This window comes from Echinops telfairi, unplaced genomic scaffold (assembly GCF_000313985.2).
Source record: "Echinops telfairi isolate 266 unplaced genomic scaffold, ASM31398v2 ScPeMD7_60;HRSCAF=208, whole genome shotgun sequence".
In the NCBI taxonomy this organism is placed as follows: domain Eukaryota; kingdom Metazoa; phylum Chordata; class Mammalia; order Afrosoricida; family Tenrecidae; genus Echinops; species Echinops telfairi.
Genome location: NW_022103958.1, coordinates 19,667,347 through 19,680,727, shown reverse-complemented (window position 1 = coordinate 19,680,727; position 13,381 = coordinate 19,667,347). Strand labels below are relative to the sequence as shown.

Sequence of the window (13,381 nt, the reverse complement as noted above, 5' to 3'; positions counted from 1 at the left end):
GTTTCTATCATTTTTTCAGCAGTACTCTCTAACTTACTTTTGTCTACCTAGTAATGGGATTGCTGGAGCGCCTGACACCTTTATTTCCAACTTTTTAAGGAAGAGCAATGGATGGGAGGTCCAGCTTCTCCACACCCTCGCCAACATTTTCCCTTGCTCAGAACTTTGTTTTTAACGCTGGGAAAAGATGGTAGTTCGTTGTCTTTTGATTGGTATCTCTCTAATAGTTAATAATTGCAAGCATTTCTTTGTGTGTTTGTTGGCCGCCTGAATGATATCTCTGGTGAAGTGAATGTTCATGTCCTCTGCCCATTTTTAATTGAAAATTGAACCCCATGTGTGGGTTCTCTTTTTACTCTTTTAGTGAAATGTTTTAATAGGTGATGAGTGTGTAATTATTAGGTCTAGTTGTCTAGTCTAGCTTCTGCTAGTTGTGTATTTTTTAGTTGTATTGGAGAATGTGTTTATGCCATGTTCTATGGCCCGTAAGTTTGCCTTTATTTTTTTTCCTGATGATCTTTACGGCTTGGGATTTTGCATTTAGGTCTTTGATCCTATTGTGAGTTCATTTTTATTGCTATGATTAGGCTCCAAATATGATGCCCTTTATGCAACCAGTATTATTTGACAGGTGGTGCCTGCTCTGTCCTGTGCTCACCATGTGCTTAGCACGACATGCATGTGGCACATGAGCCCCTATCCCCACCACATCTACCTCACCACTCCAGAGTTCATGGCAGCTGGGGGGCTGGGGGGCAGGGCCAGATGTTGCCTGCCACTCGCTGCCTGCTGGAACCCACCCCGGGCTGGGACCCTGCTGTTCTCCCATCGGCCCAGTCCTTCAGCCCCATATGGCCCATTTCCCTCTCTCCCTCTTCCTACCTCCTCCACCAACTTCCCTGGCACTTTCAACCCTTCACCCAGCACTGCCCCGCCCCCAGCCCACCTTGACTTTCCATCATCCTGCCATCACCCCACCCTTCGTGGTGGGATAGAGCCATCCCAGATGAGTGGGAGGCCTCCTGTAGCCAGCCAGCACTGTGCCTCCTTTGGCCCTGTCATCCACCAGGGCCTGCAGTATATAATCATTCAGGGTGACCTGCAGAGCACGTCCCAGCCTGGCCTAACACAGGGTCAAGTCTGGACTCATCTTTTGAAGGTGCTACCTGAAAACTGTTTTCTAAACCTCTGTAAATGCAAATGTTGAATAAAAAAATCACCCATAAATGAGGAGTTGCTGTGTACCTGAGCCCTGAGGCAACAAAGCCTAGGTTGAGGTTGGCAACTCAAGTTGGAAAAGATCAAAGTGGAAACTCCAGCTCTACCATTACCTCTCCAAGGGCGCCTGGACTGGTCCTTCCCTCCGCTAAACCTTCTAAGTTTCACAAGTAAATGAGAAATGGGAGGGGGGATTTAGATGGCACACACACAAGCCTGTGCTTGACTACAAACCTAAAGCCTAAAGATGAGCAGATGGAATCCAACCAGCAGTACCAGGGAAGACAGACCCAGAGATCCGCTTCTGTGAAGGTCATGGCCAAGACACCCTGGCAGAACAGTTCAGTTCTGTAGCACGTGGGGTGGCCATCGGTCAAAACCAACTCAAGAGCAGCGGCTTTCCTTGTGCATCTTTGTTCTGTGAGGAATGGGGAAATAATCCTGAGGTCGCTGTTGTGAACATTCAACATTAGAACGCCGCCTGACACTTTGTCAGGGTCTGGGAGGTCACCTGATGTTATTGACACACCCATAGAACACTAGCCTTGAGGTTCTTTCCGGGAGTGAGGAGCAACCTTTTCCCTTTCATTCCCCACTCCCCAGGGCTCTTTGGAATCACACAGCAAAACGTCTCCTACGTGATACTAATTAGGCATCCAACCCACTCCCTTGATTTGGTTACCATCCCAACCTATCTCTTTTTCCTAGACTCCGTCGTCAATATATGTGAGATCAGCAGTACACGGGCCCCTTGGTCATGACGTTTCACTAGAAAACCACATCTTCTGGGTAATTCCTCAGCTGTGTTTGTATTTACATCAATACTCCTTAGCACAAAATCAATGTTTACAAATTCACTAAGTAATGGAATGGGCTCTGCTCATTTTGCTTTGGTTTGGGTTAGAGCAAATGAAGTCAACCATTTCCCTAACCCTATGGATGCTTATCAAGGCCAACCTGATCACCTTGTTCTGCCAAGTAAAATAAAAATGAACATGCACCCATTACCAAGCATGTGCTGTTTCAGCATCAAGCACTAGCACCAAGCCCTTTCTTCTTCTTGTTCTTCTTCTTTGTAAAGCCCTTTCATCCACTACTTCCTTCAGTTCTCAAAAATCCTTTAGTCATTAGGTACTGACAGCTTCACTAGAGCACAGTGAGACCTATGTCAAGCAGTATATATATATGTGTGTGTGTGTGTGTGTGTGTGTGTGTATACACACACACACATATATACGGATATGTATATATACATAAATGGTCTTTATGGCTTCTTTATTTTTAGTCACATTTATTGAGGCATAATTTGCATGCAGTAAAATCCACCTCTCTGTGGTATTTTATACATTTTGACAAAAGTACAGTCACCACATTCAAGATATACAATACTTTCATCACCGTCCAAAATGCCCTCAAGCCTCAGTATAATCAGGCCCTGCCCCCACTCCTGTCCACCACAGACTGGTCTTCTATCGTTTTGCCTTTTCCTGAATGGGGTCATACATTCCACATCCTTCTGATCTTTTGATAATGCCTTTTGAGATGCAACCCCATTACAAGCATCAGTTATCTGTTCCTTTTTATTGCTGGGTAGTAATAAAAGTCCATGATATGACTTTATTACGATCTGTTTATCCTTTTATAGCTTTCTATGCCAGTGGCATTTTGGGGTAGTATATCTAGAAATATGGTTTCCTTCTTTAACAGCATCTTGCATTTAATAAATAGACATTTATTGAACCTCTACTAGGTGCTTGAGGGTTCAAGGAGTGTAAGCATAGCTTTCTTTTGAAAGATAACAGAATTGGTTAGAGTAGAACTTTCTGGTGTTTTTTATCTTTATTTATTTGCTTTTAGAAAGGCTAGAGGGACACCAGGCGACAGAATCCACTTGATAGCCAAGGGCTTTGTCCAGCAGCATATTTAAGACCATGTCCCTAGGACATGATGGAGTCAGAATTCAAATTCAAGTTGCTCTGACTCTGACCTTCATACTCTTAATCACAATCCTGTAACACTGGAACAGAGTCACAGAGATATAGGCAAACACATCCAGGGAGTAGTCATAGAAACAAAAATTAACTCCAATGGGGACAGAATTGGGCACCAATTAAGTAGTGTCTGTAAGTTAGACACTTTTTACTTCGGGGATCATTTGGGGCCCTGTTTATGAAGTTCTTTCTTTCATCTATAGTTGAATGCATTTATTGAGCAACTATTATGTGCCATATGATGCAGAAGAAAATAACACGTTTCCTTACCCAGGCCTTTTTTATGAGTGCTTTCTTTGACTGACAAGCTTCAGGCAAGCACCATATACTTGGAAAAGGGAGTGAAATAAGATTTTTCTACCAAAGGATCCTAGTGGCAAAATGGTTACGTGGTAAGCTATAATCAGCAACTGCACAGGCAATCTGCTCCCTTGAAGACTACAGAGTAGGAAACCCAAGGGGCTGTTTCACTCTGTCGCTATGAGTTGGCATCAATTCCACAACATACAACAAGTGTAACATCTACACCGGCAAGCTAGTTTTCTAGGTCTTTGGGGGTGCTTTTGCTGTCTGTAACACCTAAGGGATAGGCAAAGGAGGGGAAGAACTTCCTCCCTTCTTCAGTCTTCCAGTCTCATCTTCCATTGTTTCCTACATACTCTCAACTCCAAACCCATGGAAGCAGTCAGCGTCCCCCCCGATACTGGGCTCCTTCTCTTTCCCGTAACTTTGACATGCTGTCCCTTGTGTATAGCATGCATACCCCCCCCCAAATTTTAGCTCACCCTGCAAGACCCAGCTTGAAGGTCACCATGCTCATGTCCTTTCTGACCATTCCTTTCATCCCTGTCTAAAACCTCCGACAACCAGGCAGAGACAGATAATTCCCTAGAGTCGTTCATTCAACAAAGCCACTGCTGGTCAGAGAAAGCATCCTGAACAAAACAAACCAATATCCATACCCCTGGGGAAAATGATGTTCGTGAGGGTGGGGCGACAGGCAATACAAATAAACACAATAAGAAAACGATATGCAATGCTATAAGCTGATAAACGGTATGAACAAGATAGAGTCAGGAGGGGCATGGGTGGAAGGAGGGAGTTGTAGTTACAAAGGTGGTCAGAAGAGAGCTGATTACCGTGACAAACACGTGGAGGAGGTGACAGTCTCTGAACATTCAGCGTTATGTCTCTTTCAGAAACAATTTTGCTATTTCTCATTTGTATGTCAGTCTTCATTAAGCTGTAAGCTCCCAAGCTACAGGGACTGAGTGGATTAGCTTTTAATGACATTAGATAATATATAATGTAGTACCTGGCACGAATGGTTCAATTCAATATTTGTTGATTGAACAAATGAAAGGAAAAAGCTCTTCTCAGGACTCACAGTCAGAAAATCAGTCACTTCTCTGAGCCCAACATTTTTTTAACAGTACCTTATTTGCCTTTGGTGTTGGGTAATGTCCACCTGATTTTCCATAATCCCCCTAGCCTATAAACGGGTCAGCCCCAAAGTGTAGTGGAAAGCAAGGCCTACCAGGAAGGTCCAATGATGAGAAGTATGGAGACACACAAAGGAAATACCAGAACTTTCCCTCACTACATGTTTAACATCAAAATTAAGCTTTATTTAAATATTAGTCTGGGTTGAGATTGGTCCCCTGACTTACAGTAGGACCCAAACAGATGAGAAGAGGTCCACTGCATCCTAACCTGGACAGGGCCTTGAGTACCCCAGTTTACACAGACTATCTCTTTCCACATTATCTATTCCTAGTCTCATCACCTACCTGTCAGTTCATTGTTTTCACAAAGCTAAGCTTGCTTGTTGCTATGATGCTGGAAGCTCTGCCACTGGTATTTCAAATGACAGCAGGGTCACCCCCAGTGAACAGCTTTCAGCAAAGCTTCCAACCTACGGCAGATGAAGAAGAAAGGCCTGCTGACATACTTCCCAAAATGAGCCAATGAAAACTATATGGAGCACAGCAAAATATTTCTTTGGATGCATCATCATCAGGAAAGAATAACTTTTAGATGGGGGTGGGGAGTGGTCATATTTGGCGAGATTAAGAGCCAGTGAAAGTGAAGGCCAGGTAAACTCCATGAAAAGTCTGACACCACACGGTGGTCTTAAGCATGGCAGCAGTCAGTCATGGGATGGTACAGCACCAGACAGCATTTCAATTTGTTGTACACAGGGTCACTATGAGAATGAACTACAAATATGTATATAGATATATAACTTTATAGTGATTCCTGAAAAATTAAAGCCCTGGAGTGAAAATAATGCAAGTAGAAGTTAACTCCAAGAGGATGGCTTAACTGATTTCTCATCAGTTCTTGGCACAAATTCTACACCAGCTACTTTATGGGGTAAATATGATGGGATAATCAAATCTGTCAAGAAACTGGCAAAAAGAAATGTATATTATCCAGAAGTCTTTTCCATATGGATTTAGAGACCTGTATGTAATGATGAACCCTTCCTTATGAGTATGCTGTGTCTGAATTACTGTGTAGATTCCTACCTATTTAATAATATATATTTACAAATCTCTCATGGTGTGGTAGTTACATAACCTGTTGTCAACTTGAGACTATTAAGAGTTTAGTCTGTCAATTGGGTCGCAGCTTGATGACATCATTTGAAGGCCCTAAGGAGATAAAGGGCTCACTGGAGGCCAGATACACTCACTCACTCCCTGTGAGACATTCCTATTGACAAGCCACACAGAGCTATGCTGATAGGGCCAGAACCGTGGAGCTGGACGAGCCACGTGGAGACCCACGCCAGCACTGAGATGCTTCTACCACCACTGGATCCACAAGACTTTCCACCCACTGGCTTGTAATCTTCCTGCATTTGGTGTCATTGTATGGCTGTGTGAGTCTAAAGAGGAATTTATGGACTAGTATCAACATATGGGATAATATTGGACTTATGGGCTTGATCTAGACTGGGCTGGAATGTTTTCTTAATATACAATTGCTCTTTGATATAAAGTTCTCTCTTACACACATATAAGTGTCTCTGGATTTGTTTCTTTAATCAACCCAGACTAACTCATTAAAGTACCTTGGGAGTGGGTACTAGAGAAACAAATCATAAAGATGGAGAGTGGATGCTTGTTTGACCTCTGCCTCAGGGTAGTTTTTCTTCTTTGTCTAACCAGAGGTCAGATATGGCCATGCAGTTTACTGCATTGTTTTCGGGAAAGAATATGGGAAGTTTTTATTCTTTTCCTTGGTTGTCGTCTTTAGTTATTCCTGTTTGAAATGATGACAATGAATATTGAGCTCATGGGTAGAAATTTCCCCTTGAATTTCTCAGAGACCTTGCTGCTAAGTGAAAATGGCTGACAGACAGTCAAAATGGCTGACAGAAGGTCAAAATGGCTGACAGAAAGCCTGGCTCTGGCTTGATGCAGCCAAAGGCCTGCGGCCATATTTTTATCAATAGAATAGTTTCAATAAGGATTAAGACAAACTGAATAAGGATTGAACTTGACTGTTTTAAGAATTGGGTTTAGGATCTGTTTCTACTTTGCTTATACTGATTTCTTCCGCTTATTGTTGTTGATATAATGATTGATACCGTGTTTCTCTGAAAGTAAGACATCCCTTGAAAATAAGACCTACTTACAGTTTTGCCTCTCGCTGAAATATAAGGCTTCCCCCCAAAAATAAGGCCCCCCCCGAAGCTACCGTAACTCTGGACTCTGGACAGTAGCAGCGGGCACCACTGTGCAGCTCACTGTTGACCGCAGTGCAGCCGGAGCAGACAGGAAGTGCAAGGTCTCTTTTAATAAAACAATAAACAATAAATGTGTACCATATTCTTCTTCATGGAAAAATAAGACATCCCCTGAAAATAAGACCTAGCGCGTCTTTGGGAGCAAAAATTAATATAAGACACTGTCTTATTTTCGGGGAAACAGAGTATTTGGGGAAATACTGTAAACTTAGCACATTAATTGGGACATAGCAGAGGCTATGTGCTGGGTTTAGAGTCATGCCAGTCAAGGAGCTGAAGCTCTGACCTGTGTGGATTTATATGAAAGGAAAACAAAATATTATTTTCTTGTTGCTTCAATCTGTCAAAGGAAGACGCCTTTTCATCAGGCTCCTCTTTATCTCCCACAGTTTCCCTCTCTTTACACAAAAGACTGATACCTGGAAAAGCGTCTCATATTGCGTAGGACTAACCTAGCATAACTCAGAGGGAAAGGCCGTCCATGACCCCCTCTGTCCCATGGGAAGCATCGGATGTGCCCCCTCACCTCCAGCAGTCAGCTATATCTAACACTTCAGAACCAGCCCACATTAACTTTGGAACCCTCAATACAGCAGGATCTGTGATTAGAGATGGGGGATCAACACATTCACTAAGCTTTCCCTCAACACTCCTCTGGGAGAAGAAAAACAAGGGATGCCAATTTCACTCAGTGATGACGAGGTTCCTGGGTTCTGGTCAAACGATGTAGGACATGGGGATGACAAATGAAGACAGTGGTGATCACACAGGAGATACACAGATCACCATATTTTACAAATGTCCCCCACTCAGTGACTAACATTGTGTACCCTCTCTCTAGCCTCAGCGCTTATTCAGTGCTCTGGTACCACCCGATTAAGAACACATGGAATCCACTAGGACAGGAAGAGGTGAGCAGATGAGGACAGGGCACCAGCAAATCAAATAGGATGACAGAAGAATGACAGAGGAGGGAAAGGAAAAGTCAGACATCAAGAAAGAGCAGTTACTCGGTCCCTTTGACCCTGCTGTCCCATTTATAAATGGAATAATTAACCTAAATTCTTGTATTTAAGTATAAAATATCACATGCACCAATATTGGGATGAGAACCAAGGGTTTTCATTGATTCTAATGTCAGGATGATAAACAATGCTGTATGCGGTTATTAAAAAGACCAGGCATCCTTGCTTGCATAAATAGAAATGAAATTGTTTGTAGTGAAGAAGGCAAGACGTCTCATTCCTCTTCTTTCGGCCTGTTTCAGAGCCACAGCATTCCGTTCCAAGAGGCATCCTCACACTTGAATGCATCCAGAGGAGAGCCCTGAGCATGCCAAGGTACTAGAAACCACAGTCCCTGGATGGTCAAGGTCTGATACTAGGAAGGAGGGGAATCCCACTGCACAGAAGGCTCACCCTCTCTGACCATCTCACCTTATGGCTCACGAAATCTTCACCCTGTCTGGCAGTCTTCTTTAGCCTCTTCCCAATTATGGAATCATGCTTTCTTTATCTAGCTCAGTAGACTACAAGGAATTTCACTAGCGGGTCAAAATGATCGGATAGTTGATGTGTATCTGTATAAACATACTATCATTTCTATCCTTCCAGCTTCTAAAAGGGAATCATGCTGGCTTATACTGAGTGATACATGCAAAAAAATAAAAAGCCAAACAGCTGGCAGTGGAGATAGATAAGAAAGAGAAACTATTCTGTCCCTTCTCTGTTCCTCCTCCAATGTTTGCCTTGGACCCCAAGTCAAATATGCCGTCCAACTTAGGCCAACACCTGCCCTGACTTGAGTCTGCTTCAGCAGCACTGAAATAAAAAATCAGACTCATGCCAACTCCTAGTGACCCTACAGGACAGGGTAGAACTGCCCCTGTGGGTTTCTGAGACTGTCACTCTTTATAGGAGTAGAAAGTCCTGTCTTTCTCCCTTTGGCAGCACAGCATGAGTCAAATCTATGCCCTAAGCTTCAGCTTCCCTGGACCACTCCTTCAACGTGTTGCTACTTAGCACAGCAGCGGTAGGACAAGAGTTCACAGTCCAACTGCAGCCTTCTTCCTACAAGTCATACAAAGAACCTGACGTAGAAAGTGCTAAAAGTGGACATAGGGTGGCTGTTTCCCAAAAGTCGCAGGCTGCCATATAATTCATCATTTTAATTTCGGCTTTTCATGACGCTGTTTTATGAACACGTTTATTACAAGAGGCCCGTTTCCTTTTGGATATAAGTAAGTTACACATTAGAAGCGAATAAAGATAGGTCCGCAATATAGCAGACTGCTTAAAGGCAAGGGTTTTAAAGTCAGCTCTGTTGGCTTCAAACGAGAGGCATGACATAAACATACCTTACTTCCTAACATCACTTTGCACCAATTTCCTCACCTTTCAGATGAAGATGTCAACACCAGTGAAGATTAAATAGCTTGATTTACATAAAGCACTTGGCACAGGGCTGGCACTTACTAAGTGCCCAATCAGTGGTAGCTAGTTATCTTTAAATACCTGCATATTTGAAGACATATTCTATAGAAAAGAAAGTGGGGCAGCGATGAGCTGAATTGTGACTTCATTGCCGCCACCTCAAGAAACGGCGTCTGAGTTTCCTCAGAGTGAGATGCACACTCATTCAGGCATGAATAGGTTTCCATTATCCAGAGTATTGTTTAAAGTCTCAAAGTTTTAAAGCCTCAATGGTGAGGCTGTGAGCTCTTGGTTGTTGGACGTATGCCTCCCTATTCCACCATGGTTGCCGCCTCGCTGGTCTAGGTGGTGTGTAAGGTCCCAACTGTAAGACTTCAGATTTGACTTAAAGGTTACCGCAGAGTGAGAACAAGGGAACCAAGAAAGCCCAGGAAGGAACGTTGCCCCGCGGCTTGATCTCAGAAGCCTAAACTAGACCTGAAAGCCGTTTTCTGAAGCACGGCACAGATGAGGGATTCCTGGACCACTGCAGACTCGGAGGTCAGAACGGGAAGACTGTTGGATGGTTTCGCTTGCCTCCGAGAAACCAAATGCACATCCTGATGGAATTGAGCTGTGTGACTGAATCCAGGATTGTGAACCGCTCCTCGGAGTAACGCAAGGAGAGGCCAGGCATGGCCCCAGAAAAAAAGTGCGGGCATCAGAAACAGACTGACCACAGCCCAGGGCCTGCTGCGTGCCACAGAAGCTGGGCTACATCTCAGAAGCTGGGCTATGAGGCATGGGGCAAACCTGAATGTTTGCATCAGTGTTGCAGTTATAAGTGGTGGAGCCGGGTCTCCCTCCACTTTCCTGGAGATGCCACCTTCTTCAGTCCTGCTCCTGGATGGTGGGGCACGTGTTGTGAATGATGGCAGCATTTAATTCTAAAGGCAGTTACTGCACGAGGCTGGTGACCGGATCCCCAAACATAATTCCTTTGCCACCTGTCCATCAGAAGAATCCAGAGGAACTCCGGAGTTAGGAGCAGTGCTATAGCCACGGGATACATGTACGCATCCACTGGATGGATTTAAAGTTTGTACTTGAGCTCTTGGAAGAAAAGTACACAAATCCCACAAAAGTTAGAAACTGTGTAAGACAGAAACCTGTCAGAGAAGGAAAACACATGTATTTTCCAAGAAAGCATGCGATAACGAAGTGGCAAAATGCACCCTGTCAAAGAGAGAGAACGTGCAAGATCCTGAAAAACGAGACAATCCTATGGACGGCTGGCTCTCGGCGTGTGCACTGTGCATTGAAGGCTCGTGAAGGAAACAGCATCAGCAAAATAATTGCCCTTCGCCGGGCGTTTTCAACAAAATGGGGAATTTTAAAGCTGCTCTTGGATTCCCTAGAGAGAAGTGTTCATTTTTGTTCCCAATCAGAAGCTTTTTTAAAAAAAATCCATTTATCAACTCTGAAATCTGCACTAAAACAATTAGAAGCCCTGGGGTAAACAAACCATGTTCAGTCGAATAGCAGGCTCCGGAAGCAGGTCAGAAACATTCACACACTGTCAGTCGGTCAGGATGCTTGGGTCTTGTCTTCTGTTTTATTCATTTATACTAATGTGTGGACAAGAGGGTTGAAAACATTTTACTAAGAATGAAACCCTGAGATTTATTTGTAATTTCCAAGCCTTTCCTTGGGAAAGAAGCCATAATCTGTTTCCAGACAAGAGTAAAACACTTTCAATTCCCTTTGAATAACAACGTCCAATCTTCCCTTAAATTGAGTGCCAGAGCCACCAGATTGCGATTTAAATCAGAGGATAAAATTAGTCCAGGTACATCGGGGCGGAAGGAGAGGCAGAGTGGACACAGTAGTAAATAGCCTATGAATTCAAAATGCAGGGTTCCTCCCGCCCTCCTCTGGTAGGTTTTGATTTCCAACAAATTAGAGAGATAAATTGGCAGTTCACCTACGAGTCACTGGTAAACAAACATTTTTCACCAGCCACTTCATGACTGTCTTTTGAGCTGAGCCCTTTGAAATTCTCTGAAGGACATGGTGGACGTTAACGCTATGAGTTAGTAATCCTTGTCAAGGTCCTAATGAAAAGCCAATATGTCCACCTCATTCCAAGAGCTTTCCATACTAACGGGAACCTTCCTATTATTAACATCAGCATGGCCTAATGGGGAGCTAGAACCTCAGGGGCAGGTGCTGACAACGCCAGCTCTAGTATTTCATCACCTGGTCAAGCCCAGAGAAGCTTAAGTCTCCAATTGGGTATAAAAACCACAGGGTCGGACTCAGCCAAGCATCCTCATATGTAGGATGGATAGAGACTTGGCCAGCTAAGGCTTCTCTGCACTACTGAGAGACAGAACCTTTTGTGGGTCTTCTGACAAGCTGGAATAAGGGAACAACATGCCACACACCTTTGGACAATCCCAGTCCCAGATTCATCCATTCTCCCCTTTGGGTTCTGCGTAAGCTGAGGCCTCTGCTGGCCAGGTTTTGAGGGAAGGAGGGAAACACATTTTGATTGGATCAAGTTCTAGTTCACAGAGATGCTTCATCTCTGCAAATACACCCCACAGCCAGGCTGTCTAGAGCCAGACCTCTCTCTCCAAGGCAAGGGCATCTTAGGACAACTCATCCCAAGGTGGTATTTTCAGTCCAAAACTTTGCCATCAAGAGCACACCCAATCAGCCTAGCAGGGTTTATGTGGACCCTCCATCCTCTCCCCTGTGATGAGCCTTGGTCCCAGGTGAGGCGACTGAGCCAGAGATGAGAGATGCTTCTACAATTTGTTCTACAAAGGCTCAGCAGGGATGGAGGTTGGTTTACACTAATCAAACCTCCCAGCATTATAGGCTGTCCAAGTAGGCTTTTGTCAAACAGTATCCCAAATGATGGGAAGGCGTTTCCAACGAAGACCCAAGTTGGTCCTTCATTAAAGAAAGGGTTCAAATGCATCATCTTTTTTGTGCAGGGGAATGGAGTGAGGTAGGGAGGTGAGACGGTGGGATTCTTAAAGACACAGAAGATCACTAAAGTGATGATCTAACCCCATCGATGGCCTCTCATCCTACAGGGCAAGTGAAGGAGAATCTGGGATTTAAGGGACTGAGACCCTTGTCAAAAGGATATGAAGAAATTAGAGGGGGGAAGGGCAATGAAGCAAACAAACAAGAATCTTTAAATTGTGTGGTTTAAACGGCACCTGGGTGTAAAATCAACTATGGCATGGCTTTTAAGAATAAACACATAAACCTCAGAAGAAGTACAGAGGCTGACTCAATTCAAATCTGCTCCGAGCCTTCCCCCCCCCCCAGCTTCACAAGACTGGACTGCCACAATGTACACAAGCAGAGTATAACGTCAATGGGGTGACATTTTCCTAATTATTTTCTGCTTGAGGTTTACAGCACTTACACACAATGAGATCAACCGGGACTTGCCTCCGTAGCAAATCACTGCGATTTAAACATTGCTCACACGAACACGGGGGCCATGTGCACGAGGCTGGGAAAAGACAGAGAAGGGCTTCTTCAATCACAGTTGCGAGGAACAAAAACCTGGAGGGGGGAAAGAGTTGTTGGACCGCCACCAAATATCCCCCGCTGGAGACAAGAGCCCATCTGCTGAGCTATGCAACTTCACCGCGACCGCCATTCTGCCCGCGTCTCTGCAGAGATCTGTCTGCAGAGCTGGCAGATGGACCCCTGCTTCCCCGAGTCACTGTGTTATTTGTTTAATAAATTTAATTAATATCCATACTGCATTAGAGTGCTCCCAGAAAGGGGCCAGGGTGCTCCCTTTCCCCAATAGCTACACGATGAGTGATTTCCCAGAAAAGAGACGATAACGGTGCCCGAGGGCCACTGCAAAATTAAAAGTACCATGTGCTTACTTGATTTTGCATGCATTAATTCTTTGCTGCACATGAATGTGCTTAGGACGGGTATGTTTACCTTTCGGAAAGGGTGCT

General features: G+C 44.2%; 1 protein-coding gene across 1 annotated transcript in view; it reads right to left on the bottom strand.

Moving 5' to 3' along the window:
* LOC123521781 overlaps positions 1-12,889 on the bottom strand; it is a 118,967-nt gene extending 106,078 nt beyond the window's left edge. The window contains exon 1 of the mRNA XM_045291067.1: positions 12,826-12,889. The gene's annotated coding sequence lies outside the window, so the exon portion shown is untranslated. The remainder of the gene's footprint in view (positions 1-12,825) is intronic.
* Positions 12,890-13,381: the final 492 nt, after the last annotated feature.